Source organism: Carassius gibelio, chromosome B22, assembly GCF_023724105.1.
Source record: "Carassius gibelio isolate Cgi1373 ecotype wild population from Czech Republic chromosome B22, carGib1.2-hapl.c, whole genome shotgun sequence".
Lineage (NCBI taxonomy): Eukaryota > Metazoa > Chordata > Actinopteri > Cypriniformes > Cyprinidae > Carassius > Carassius gibelio.
This window is the reverse complement of record NC_068417.1, coordinates 9,808,100-9,819,931: the sequence shown is the minus strand read 5'-3', so window position 1 is coordinate 9,819,931 and position 11,832 is coordinate 9,808,100. Positions and strand designations below refer to the sequence as shown.

At 36.9% G+C, this 11,832-nt stretch overlaps 2 protein-coding genes and 1 long non-coding RNA gene across 3 annotated transcripts in view; all 3 read left to right on the top strand.

Moving 5' to 3' along the window:
* LOC127987321 (uncharacterized) overlaps window positions 1–11,832 on the top strand; it is a 157,037-nt gene that overhangs the window by 113,143 nt on the left and 32,062 nt on the right. The gene's annotated exons all lie outside the window — the stretch shown is intronic.
* Window positions 1–11,832, top strand: part of LOC127987320 (uncharacterized) — a 214,835-nt gene that overhangs the window by 186,105 nt on the left and 16,898 nt on the right. The window lies entirely within an intron of this gene.
* Window positions 7,420–10,837, top strand: LOC127987338 (uncharacterized). The gene is made up of 3 exons (XR_008161166.1): window positions 7,420–7,685; window positions 9,958–10,254; window positions 10,338–10,837. It is a non-coding gene; the product is annotated as an uncharacterized LOC127987338 (long non-coding RNA).

Genomic DNA, 11,832 nt, shown 5'->3' with positions numbered 1-11,832 from the left:
TGTCTTTAATGTAATTAATAATCTGCAACAAATATACTTGCTGTTGTGGATTTCTTTTTGAGGTTAATTACATTGTGCAGCTGTCTCTTTAATATCGCATGGTTTTAAACCAAACAAGACAAAATGCTTTAAGGCTTGTTTCTGATCCAGGCCTCTAAACTTCATTTTCTCCAGGATAAAAGAAGAAAGCTAAAATCATGTTTCAACTAGAGTTTCAAAGAAGTTATTTTCTCTAGATTTGCCAAAATGCCAAATTTCTATTAAACAATTACATTTACAGGTTACTAAGTGTTTTCTCTTCATTCAATTGATGAATTTTGTTATAACACGACATTCAAACATTATGGATACCCTCTAAAGAAATACAAAAGGACATTTGTTTCCCATTTGTTTCACACATAATCTGTACAGAAATCTGGTTTGATCTGTCAGTGGATAAACAGCTTTTGTATGGCGTTATTTTACTGACAAATGTAAAGAGCGCATCATTGTAGCACAAAAGCACATTAATAGCGAGTGCAAATCTAGTCCAAAAAAAAGGCGAAGAAGAAATGGACTGAACAACGACCATAAAGTCAGTGACGATGAAAAAGAGAATGACGTGTTCTCCCTTGTTGGTGGTTTTTCAATGTAATACTTCAGACATGGGTCACAACGAGGGGTTCCTCATAGCGACCCCTAAAGGACGCAGTTCGAAGTTTCCTTGAAAGGAAAACTACGACACAGCAAGTTATGGTACATTAAAGACACACATATTTAATAATATATATTTTCTTAAAGACCTTAAAGACAGATGAGCTAGTGGAACAAATGAGAAAGAAGCCACCAGCAGTAGCTTGCAAAAACAACTAAAAGCTGCGGTGTCTAATGTGATTTGTGTATTGGACAATACATAGAATGATTATTTTAGTGTAATCTGGGAGCCAGATAGTATATCCATGAGCTTTTATATTTCACAGACTTATTCACAGATTTTTAGACTTTTAGAAAACACTTGGAAATGCTAGTGTGGACAGAGACACATGACTGTTTTTTTCCCCTTAATTTGCACTGGTATTGACTTAAACTTTGACTTAAATTGCTTTACACAAGCTGTTTGCTGACCACCTGAACTTTGCTTGTTCCTGCTTCTGAGTTTGAAAATGTAAGAGTTCAGGATAATCGTGTTTATTTTTTGGATTCACGCACAACCAGATAAAAATCACAGTTCACTTGTGTTTCCGACATTTTACGCATTGCTATCGAGAGCATTTTAGGGAACCTATGAGGAAAATGGGAATCAAACTATTTTTGTTCTGTTTGTGTTTGTGGCGTCTGGTTGGTGAGTTTGAAATGTGTTTTTATGGCTGAAGTTCTTTATGTGAAATATTCACTGTTTTTTTTTTTTTTTCCAAATAGTTGTTCTGTAAACAACACTGAAGCCCAAACAGCAACAGTTTTGCTTCAGTTTGATTATTTTCATTAAGATTTTGCATTTTACAAAGATGCAATTATTAATCAGTTTTGTGGTTTAGAAATTGATTTTAATTGTAATTTCCAAACAGTTTGCTTTAGTAATCCATCATATAGTTATTTAAAGGTGTATCATTTAAACAGAAGAATCTTGTGTTTGTTCTTCAGGTGTGTTTGGTGATGATGAAGTGAAGTCAGTGTCAGTGATGGAGGGAGATTCAGTCACTCTAATCTCTAATCTTACTGAAATACAGAAAAGATGATCTAATAATGTGGACGTTTGGACCGAACAACTTGCTCATAGCTAAACTCATTAGACTGTCCAGTACGATCTTTACATATGCTGTTTTTGCTGGGAGATTCAGAGACAGACTGAAACTGGATCATCGGACTGGATCTCTGACCATCACAAACACAAAAACCACAGATTGTGGACTTTATGAAATGACCAATAAAGGAAACAGACAGATCAAATACAGATTTCATGTTACTGTCTCCGGTGAGTCACAGTAGAAGTAATCAACGTATTTTCTTTTTAAATAAGCTAAAACAAACAAAACACTTACTCTTAAAGGGATACTCCATCCCAAAAATGAATATGTTGTAATTATTCACTTACCCTCATGTCGTTCCAAACCCGTGAAAGCTTTGATCGTCTTCGGAACATAATTTCAAAAATTTTGGATGAAAACCAAGAGGCTTGAGACTGTCCCATAGACTGCCAAATAAATAACAGTGTCAAGGTCCAGGAAAATATGAAAGACATCATCAGAATAGTCCATCTGCTATCAGTGGTTCAACTGTAACATTATTAAGTGATGACAATACTTTTTGTACACAAAGAAAGCAAAAATAACAATGTGATCTCATGAGAATACGTGTGTATTTTTACGTTAAATGTGGTTTCTACCACACATACATTTAGTTACGTTTTCATGCACATAAAAACGTACAATTTTGACGTATTTATAGCAGTAAAACGTACAAATACTTATGTGTTAGCAGCTAAAAAAACGTAAATGGTCTAACGTAAAGTTTAAATGTATATGAATTCCCATGTTTTAATATTAAAATTGTGGCTTTAATTATTTAAATCTGTTGTATTTAATTGTCATATCAATACATGTTTTTATTGAATTTATTGAAAGCAGTTTACTCATCTACTTAATAGGAAATAACATTTCTGTGCATGCTGCAAACTCATTTAGGGGGATTACATAATGTTAAATGAGACTGCACTTTGAAACCTTAAAATGAATACAATTTATGTAATTGTTTAACCATTTTGTAATATTTTGCTGTGCGATTTTCTCCTATCCAATGACTGACAATACAACCATAGATACACAAAAGCACAGCATAAAATTACAAATCACATCCATTTTATTTGTTTGCTGTACTCCATATCTTTAGAATCCAGATGTTTGCAAGGAACATATCCAAATTCAGCCCTTTATCAATCGATCTTCATCTTCATTCTCAGCAACAGCGACCGTCACAGTCAAAGCCCGTGCTCGTTATGATTCGAATTTGAAAATAGCGCCAGTGCTCCACCCTCGAGAAACGTTACGACATGGTTTACGGCACTGATTCGAACGCTCATTGGTTCTCACCTATTTCGTCACAGATTGTGACATGCCGTGTTTCAGTTGATAGACATTTGAAATCAGTACTGCGCCAGTGCGCCTTCACGGAGAGACAGATTCATAATTTTACGGATTAATAAATTAAATTCTGCTCTGTACTCTATAAAAACTATTACCTCCAGAGAGGACAGCGACTGGAACTCATTATCATTTGAACTACTTTTGGGACCACTTTTGATATGTAAATGATTAATGTTACGTTGGTCTGTTGTTCGTTTATTTATAACTGTAACGTTATGTAGTTTTAAGAATTGGTCATGGGTAGGTGTAGGTGTAGGCACTGAAAAGCAGCTTCATGAGCAAATTTCTATGGATAACTGACTGTTCAGAGAACACGTTCTATCTGTACGTATTTGAGATTGTTTTTACGTAAATTTAGATACGTATCGAACCTGTAATTACGTCCAGATAATACGTAAATGACACTGTAAATACATAAAGGCACATAAGTATTGGACAGTTTTAATTTACGTCTAAATATGTACGTTTTGATTGTGAGATCAGACTGAAAATAATGACTTTATTCAACAATTTGTCTCCTTTTGTCTCCAAATGAGTGTAGGGTCATTTTGGCAAATGTGAGCTGAACACAGATGGCCTACCCTCTTCTGTATCAGCCGTGACACAAGGATAAATTTTTTACATGTATTTATGCTTTGGTTTGAAAGCAAGCGTGGAGTGTACACAATCTGCATACTGCTCAGATTTGCCAAACTGGTGCTACGCAGATTTAGAGAGACACAGAGGAGAGGAATTGTTGAATAAAGTTTTTTTTTTTAATTTTTTAATTCTGTACAAAAAGTATTTTTCATCGCTTCATAACATTACAGTTGAATCACTGACGGCAGATGGACTATTCTGAAGATGTCTTTCATACTTTTCTGGACCTTGACACTGTTATTTATTTGGCAGTTAATGGGACAGTCACAAGCCTCCCGGTTTTTATCCAAAATATCTTAAATTGTGTTCAGAAGACAAACAAAGCTTTTACTTGTTTGGAACGACACATTTTATTGTTTTTGAATGACGTTCAGGTCCAGTGCAATGATAGATTTTCATGATGAATTTGCAGCAGATTTCTTTCACTAATTGTGATTTATCGGGGTTATTTTTCTCTTTTAACTCTTTGTGTTTGTCTTTGACAGGAATCTAAGATGGCGAAGTGCACGTGTTTCAGCTCTGAAAAACTGAATAAAATCTGTGATTCTATTGGTTCACAAATTATGCTCTGATCACAACAATTTCATCTGCCTTTTACACTTTTTACTGATGTATATATAATGCGATTTTAGTATTTTATATTAAGTGATCTTCCTCTAATGAGTTTATTGTGATCCTGAATGAAGAATACTCTAGATTATCAAATAATGCTTTCTTTAGTATAAACATGTTTTTCCCCCTCTCTCCACATGTATCCGCCTTCCCTCTTAAATAAAGTTTTCTCCATGCTTTATTAGATAATGTCAAGCGCCCACTGGAGGAATACTTGTATATGTATATACACATTTTTATCAGAGCACAACATATTGAGCTTTATATTATTAAAAACAAATTTCTAACGTTATATTATTTATTAAGCTCATTTGTTACTATTTTATTAAAGCATTGCCTCATTTTAAAGATAAATATTTATGGAATCATAACATTTCATTTTGGGAAAATAATAATACATGTAAAATTGTAAAAAAGTATTATTTTCTTTAAAATAATCAGTGAACTGGTTGATCTAAACCAACATAAGATTAATTTTGAGAACAGCAGCTCATCAGAGCCTCACATACAATGCAACACCTGCAAAAAAGCTAAATGTTCTAAATTCATTCTTTGAATTTAATGTAAGTGAAGTGAAGTGACATTCAGCCAAGTATGGTGACCCATACTCAGAATTTGTGCTCTGCATTTAACCCATCCGAAATGCACACACACAGAGCAGTGAACACACACACACACTGTGAACACACACCCGGAGCAGTGGGCAGCCATTTATGCTGCGGTGCCCGGGGAGCAGTTGGGGGTTCGATGCCTTGCTCAAGGGCACCTAAGTCGTGGTATTGAAGGTGGAGAGAGAGCTGTTCATGCACTACCGCCACCCACAATTCCTGCCGGCCCGGGACTAGAACCCACAACTCTTCGATTGGGAGTCCGACTTCTAACCATTAGGCCACGACTTCTCCAAAGCGAGTCAGTTTGTGAGTTAAAGTTGAACCTGCTGTGGTCTGATTTATCTACATCTAATGTGGTTTGGTCTTCTTGTCTACAAGCAGGATCTGCGTAGCATCTAAAGCAAGGCTGAAAGAGGTCAGTGGTTTGTGGGTGAAGTCTCTCTTTATTTTATCCTCTGCTGAATATGAACCATATATGCATCACTGATGAACTACGCAGCTGATCATCTCAAAACATCATTAGAAACTGATAAAATCCAACACTCATTCAACTCTTCACTCTTCTGCTGTTTGCATACAGGGCCAACATTCACATTAAAATATAGTTACAGTTAAATATTATAATATTATATTGAAATATAAAAATCATTGCTAATTTGCATGACTTCCTGTGTTAAAGGAAATGGTCATGTGAGAATAAACTGTGACAGAGGTTCAGTCTTGTTGGGGAAAGACCACAAACACACACAGCATCGGTTCAGTCGTGTTTCAGAGGTGTTAAGCACTGCTATTGTGGGTTTTTCAGAGAACCGATGAAGACAATGTTTCTCAAATGCGTTTAATTCTGTTTGTGTTTCTGGCGTCTGGATGGTGAGTTTGAAATGTGTTTTTATGGCTTCAGTTGCTTGTGTTCTGGTAACATGTAAGACTTGAAGATATTTTGAAGCTGTAATCTGTGACCAACTCTGTTCTTCAGGTGTGTTTGGTGATGATGAAGTGAGGTCAGTGCCAGTGTTGAAAGGAGATTCAGTCACTCTAAACACTAGTCTGACTGAATTAATAAATGATGATCTGATTCAGTGGAGGTTTGGGATTGAAATCACTTTATTGGCTGAAATCAACAAAAAGGCTGATAAAATAACTGTGTATGATGATGTTCTTGATGGGAGATTCAGAGACAGACTGGAGCTGAACAATCAAACTGGATCTCTGACCATCACAAACACCACAACTGAACATACTGGAGTTTATTTACTACTGATAAACCACATGAGCATAATTTTCTCTCTCATTGTATTTGGTGAGTTAAATATTCGTCTTAATTTTTGTTACAGATACAATATCCACATTTTTTAAATGTACTCTGTTTGCTTCCTTTTTATCTGTTCTATTGTTTTATGACAATTTATTCACATATTATTCACTCACTTTAAAACTTTCTACTTTCAGAAACAAAGCTATTTAAAAGTCTTAATCTGTAACACAGCCTTCTTGTGTTTGTTCTGTGTGTTTGCTGAAAAAGAACTGAAGATAGTGTCAGTGAAGGAGGGAGATTAAATCACTCTAAACCCTGGTCTTACTGAAATGAAGGATGATGATGTGATTCTATGGACGTTTAGGAATCTATTCACATTATTGGCTGAAGTCAATAAACGGGCCGACAGCATGATGATGTTCTTGATGGGAGATCCAGAGACAGACTGAAGCTGGACGATCAAACTGGATCTCTGACCATCATGAACACAACAAAGAAACATGCTGGAGATTATATGCTACGGATCAACCAGATCAGGATTTATTTCTTTCTTATTGTCTATCGTGATTAAAAAAAATAATTATAATAATTATAATTAAATGTCACCTTTTTAATGACAAACTTGAAGTTAATTCATTCACCATTTTGTTTCTTTTTGTTGTTTTATTAAACAGTATTAATATGAGAAACACCATTTTTCTGTTTGTTGTCTTTGTGTGTTTGGTGATACAGATACGATTTTAGTGCTGGAGGGAGATTCAGTCACTCTAAACTCTGGTCTTACTGAAATGATGGACGAGGATGTGATTCTGTGGAAGCTTTGGATTGAAAATATTTTAATAGCTGAACTTAATGTAACAGCTAAAGGCATCAATGTATATAATGATCACGTTTATGAGAGATTCAGAGGCCGACTGAAGGTGGACAATCAAACTGGATCTCTGACCATCACAAGCACCAGATTTCAACATGCTGGATGTTATGAACTACAGATTAACCATATCATTATAAAAATGTTTCTCTATGTCTATCGTGAGTCAAAAAAGTCACCTTTTTATGACAAACTGAAATTAATTCATTCACCATTTAGTTTTTCTTTTGTTGTTTTATTTAACAGTGTTAATCTTTGACAAACCCTGTTTCTGTTTGTACTCTTTGTGTGTTTGATGATAAAGGTGAAATATCAGTGATGGAGGGAGAGTCAGTCACTATAAACCCTGATCTTACTGAAATTATGGATGATGATGTGATTCAATGGAGGTTTTGGATTGAAAAGACTTTAATAGCTGAAATCAGTAAAGAGGTTGACAGCTATGATTTCTATGATGTTCTTGATGGGAGATTCGGAGACAGACTGAAGCTGGACAAACAAACTGGATCTCTGATCATCACAAACACAACAACTGAACAAACTGGAACTTATGAATTGCAGATCAACTTTTACAGCAGGTATTTTTTTTATCTCACTGTCTATGGTGAGTTAAATATCAGTTTCACCTCTTCCCTTTCGAAAGGGAACATCACACTGTGTCCTCTAGAGGGTGCTATGGGAACACTGTCAGCGTGGTCGGGTTCTGACTAACACAATTTGAAGCATTGCTTCCTTCAGCATAGAGGGTTATGGTGAGCAGGGTGCTCCTGTTGACTTCCTCTCTGTTAGGAGAGTCATTCTGTTGGAGCTTCTGCTCTCCAGAGCTCCACCTAGGCAGTAAGAGAAATGAGGAGTGTAGGCTCTTCTGTTCTGAGCCTCACTAATTGCCTTTGATGTTGAGTGTGGCTAGGTCTCTTCTTGTTTTAGAGAGTCGTGATGCAGAGGCCTCCACTCTTGAGAACTCAAACTAGGATTGAGGGTGTAGGTTTCCTTTCATTTAAGAGAGTCATTCTGCAGAAGCCTCCGCTCTCCGTAGCGCCGCTAAGACAGTACTACTGATATGTAGGCTCCTTGATGTGAGCCTTGCTGACTGTCTTTAGCGCTGAGTGTAGTCAGGACTCCTCTCGTTCTAGAGATTCGACATGCTGAGGCCACCACTCTTAAGAGATTCTCAAAGAGGGGTGAGTGCTAGGCTTCCTCTCGTTCTCGAGAGTCATCCTAATGAATCCGTCGCTCTTCAGAGCTCTTTCATGGACAGTGATATGAGTTTGTAGACTCTTTCTTTGAGCCTCGCTATCTGTCTCTGCTGTTGAGTGTAGCCGGGTCTCCTCTCACTTTAGAGAGTTGTTATGCTGAGACCTCCACTTTTAAGACCTCCCCTACCAGGGTTGAGCATGATAGGTTTCCTCTCATTTCGAGAGTGATTCTGCTGAAGCCTCCGCTCCCCAGAACTGGTACTTAGGAAGATAAGTACACATGCTGAGCATTTGTGTGCTTCCTAAAATCCACAAAGTGGTCAGTGTGCATGCAAGACTCTGCACACTGTCTGAAATCCTGTATGGTAAGGGTTACGCATATTAGCTTCATTCCATTTTGTTGAGTTGGCCCGACTCCGGTACCTTGGGCTCCACTCAACCAGTGTGTCTCTTCTAATACACTTTAAAGCATTGTTCCCCTCAGCATGGAGGGTTATGGTGAGCAGGGTGCTCCTTTTGACTTCCTCTCTGTTAGGAGAGTCATTCTGTTGGAGCCTCTGCTCTCCAGGGCTCCACTAGACAGTACTAAAGAAGGTAGGCTCCTTTTTCATGAGCCTCGCTGAGTCTAGTCAGGTCTCCTCTCATGCTAGAGAGTCATCATGCTGAGGCCTCAACTCTTAAAGAGTTTCTTTAAGAGGGTTGAGTGCTAGGCTTCCTCTTGTTTAAGAGAGTCTTTCTGCTGAAGCCTTCACTCCTCAGAGATCCGTTATGAGCGCTGATATGAGTTTGTAGGCTCTTTGAGCCTCGCAAACTGCCTCTGGCATTGAGTGTAGCTAGGTCTCCTCTCAGTTTAGAGAGTCGGTATGCTGAAACCTCCATTCTTAGAGCTCCAGACACTGGCGGGTGAGTTAGTCTATGATGATTAAAGCTTGAGCCTGCTGTAAAGCCTAGTGGTCTCGCTAGTAGGAATGCTGTTTCTCAAGTCCTGACTTGGGAAAATGGTTACCTCGGCACTTATCCCTCAGCATGGCTTCATTTATACAGTTCCCATAGCGCCCTCTAGAGGATGCAGCGTGGAGTTCCCTTTCGAAAGGGAACATCTCAGGTTACGCATGTAACCATGGTTCCCTAAGAATAGGGAACAAGACGCTGCATCTCTGTGCCATGCTTTGGTATCACGCCTGTGTCTCCTCAGACAAAAAAAAGAGGATGATGTGTTCTACAGGTTCCCTTTTAAATCCGCAGTCACTCGTTTGCTTACGTCATAGGCTTCCGCCTGCCAATGTCAAGTTCATTGTCGTTATTTAATTCACACTTCAGACACCGGCCACACTGACAGCATTCCCATAGTGCCCTCTAGAGGATGCAGTGTCTCGTTCATTATTCTCAGGGAACCATGGTTACATGTGTAACCTGAGACATTTTATTTATAACAGGTAAACAATAGACCTAAAGAAGTATCTTATTGTGACTTATTTGTTAAAATTACTTTTCAGTTTTTTTTTTATGTTTACAGCCAGATTTATATTTAACTTTCTATATCAGATTGTTATAAATTATCTACTTTTGATCAGTCTTGGACCTTGTTGATATTTTGTCCTCATCTATTTTAATATCTTCATTCATCCTCATCTATGTTCTCTCATGTTTTCAGCTTGTCTGCCTGTTCCTGTCATCAGCAGAGACTGCTCATCTCAATCGTCATCATCTTCATCATCATCATCGTGTTCACTGGTGTGTTCAGTGGTGAATGTGAGTCATGTGACTCTCTCCTGATACAAAGGAAACAGTTTATTGTCCAGCATCAGTGTGTCTGATCTCAGCATCAGTCTCTCTCTTCCTCTGGAGGTGGAATATCAGGATAAAAACAGCTACAGCTGTTTAATAAACAATCCCATAAGCCACCAGACTCAACATCTGGACATCAGTCAACTCTGTCAACCATGTTCAGGTACAGCAGAGCTGATATTAGTTGATGTCGGTGCTTATGTTTATTGACTGAGCTGATCTCAGTTTGACGTTTTTATTCCTCAGACTCTGTTCACTGTTGTGGTTCTACTGAAGCTGTGATCTGATTGGTCCTCTCTGCTCTGGTGGGCGTGGCTACTTTCATTCTTCTGGTTTATGACATCAGATCCACAAGAGCTGAACAAGATCAAGCACAGCCCTCATCACAAACCTAAATTGTGATGCAAGTTCTCCTATAACTATTTTGTTTAGCATTTATTATTCTTTATATCATGCTTTTGATGTTAGTGAATAATTTGCAACCTAAAATTATTAAAGGAGAGCATAAAGTAACATTCACATATATGCTTAAAGTTACAAAAAATGAGTTTAATGATAAATACCATGATTCATCAATATTACAATGCCTTTTTAAAGATTTTTTTTTTATTACAATGTTAGCTTTCATATGGGCTGTAAAGCACTTTAAAATGTACCTGTATCATAGTTTTATTGTTGTGCAGATCAGACGGCTTTAATACTGAAGCTCTTCAACTGGTAGAACATGAACACAAGAAAATGGAAGTACTCTCTCTTTGCATTTTTCTGTCATATTTTTCAAATGTAGTTTGAAAGCATATTTGCTTGCCTTTATCAATAAAGTTTTCTCACTCTGAGCTTCAAGTGTCTTTCTATGCTTTATTACATTTATTATGTCGAGCGCACTCTGGAAGAAAACCAACTTTGTGTATTTGAACAATTCAGCACTGTGCAAGATACACACCAGTTTACATTATTTAATGTTTTTTATTTTGGTTCGTTCTTGGCAACAACAAATAATTTGGAGTTTAGGTTCCAGAGCTTGAATTACGCCTTTACTGTATGACCAAAAATTATGGAGTATTTTATTTTTTAGCTGTTTGATCGTGCTGGTGGCTCATACACAGTACACAGTACATTCATAGCCAGTGTTGGTCATAGTACTTTAAAAAAGTAATTAGTTACAGTTACAAATTACCTCTCCTAAAATTACCACATTGTAAAAGTAATTAGTTACTCAGCAAAGTAACTGTGATGTTATTTTTTTATGTTCCATAATGCTATTATGTCATATAACATCTTTAATATACTGTATAAGATGTTTATATTAACTGATTGAAGAATAAAAACACTAAGTATTTTAGAAAATTTTGTATTTATTTGAACTCAATAGATTGCAGCCTGTCATATGATATACATAGAAATAAAACATATAAAAAATAAACATTGAAAATAAAATTCAAGCGCAAAATTAAGACAAACAAATTTAAACTTGGGTAAAAAGAAACAAAGGGAAACCTGGCCATTAGTTCAAATCTCTGTAACTGTATATTAGGCCTAACGTTACTGCACAATGAACAGAACACTATCCAACTCTTATGGTGCGTTCACACCAGACGCGAATAGAGTGTTTGGCGCGAGTGATTTTAATGTTAAGTCAATGCAAAGATGCGAATAGTCAACCTCCGAAAATCAGCGAAACATTTTTAAATAGACGCTGTCTTTATAATTAAACCGCATATTTGAATTTAAAACACTACAT